This window comes from Oryctolagus cuniculus (genome assembly GCF_964237555.1).
Source record: "Oryctolagus cuniculus chromosome 16 unlocalized genomic scaffold, mOryCun1.1 SUPER_16_unloc_1, whole genome shotgun sequence".
Lineage (NCBI taxonomy): Eukaryota > Metazoa > Chordata > Mammalia > Lagomorpha > Leporidae > Oryctolagus > Oryctolagus cuniculus.
This window is the reverse complement of record NW_027208201.1, coordinates 3,549,400-3,550,744: the sequence shown is the minus strand read 5'-3', so window position 1 is coordinate 3,550,744 and position 1,345 is coordinate 3,549,400. Positions and strand designations below refer to the sequence as shown.

At 41.9% G+C, this 1,345-nt stretch overlaps 1 pseudogene; it reads right to left on the bottom strand.

Annotated features, from left to right (window-relative positions):
* Positions 1 to 639: 639 nt before the first annotated feature.
* Positions 640 to 841, bottom strand: LOC138847768 (phosphatidylinositol N-acetylglucosaminyltransferase subunit Y-like; annotated as a pseudogene).
* Between the last annotated feature and the right edge of the window lie 504 nt (positions 842 to 1,345).

Genomic DNA, 1,345 nt, shown 5'->3' with positions numbered 1-1,345 from the left:
CTGCTCCTTGTCCAGTGGCCAGCTCCTGCTTGTCGTCTGCCTTTGACATCTTCCCTTGCACACATGGCAAGAATGGAGGTCCAGGAAGGTACGTGGCCGCTGACTTAAACTATGCTGATTCCCGAAGTCAATTTTGGGAAAATTGGCATGGTTTTCAAGTTAATTCTTCCTCTTTGAAAGTGGGATAGCTCTCCATGGGTTGGTTCTTTCTTCAGGCTATTAAAATTTTAATTATCATGAAATGTTATGGGTTCCGTTTACTCCCAGACATTGTAGATACTTAGTTGCTTTTGTTTGCTTTCCTAGAAAACATGTTTCTTTAAGTACTGAATGGAATGGTTTCTCAGCCTTTGTTTTTCATGACCTTGACTGCTTTGAAGGTGAAGTCATTATTTCATAGAATTTTGTAAAATGTTCTTCAGATTGCTTTGATAGATAGAAGATTGGATTCAGGTTATACTTTTTTATTTTTTAACCACAGTGTCAGAGAAATTGCATTGTGTTCTTCTCATTGCATCAAGATGAACATGATAATTGGTTTTCTCAATTAGTGATCTCAAGTATTTCTACCAAGTAGAACTTTCAGAGATGAATGCCCAACATATCATGAATTTATATACCACCTTGACTCTGGTTGCCTTAGCTAGGCCTGAAGAGTTTAATGCCCATCCAAGTCTAAAGGTGCAAGAACACATGGACTGTTATGGGACTTGACAGGAACAAACTGTAGAAGCAGAGGCTGGTGGTACTGAGATACCCTGTGGGACATTTTCTTCCCCCTAAGTCCAGCTGGAGAAATCAGTGGAATAAGGAATATCAGCATAAGAAGAGACAGAAACATTCTCTTGAACTTATTACCTGTCACCTTGTTTTAAAAGGAATATGGTATTGAGAGAATGTAGGTGTGTTTTTTAAAAATTATGATCTATTGCTGCTCTGTTTCTTTATTTTTTGGGTTGTCCTTGCTGCCTGTGGCATGATATTAGGAATCCTGTCAGTGGTGGGATAGGCTTATCTCAGCATTTCATTACTCATGTCATTGATTAATGCTTCATATCTGAGTGGCTTCTTGGAGAGGGGGCACACCAGAAACTCCAGCAGGGTTGTGTGGAAAAATGCTGGGCATCTGCCCTGCCCTTTTGCTCTGATCTGCTGGGGGCTGTGACCTTGTCTCATGCAGGCACCCTAGACACCCACAGCACTGAGGTAAGCGTGCCATGCGCCCCTCTCAGCATGGCCTGGCCACGGCAACCACCTCTTGGTGCACCCTCCCTGCTGCTGCTTTTGGAGTTTATGTAGTATCAAATCACACTAGAGTCTTGTGTTAAGTTGTGTCTTACATTAT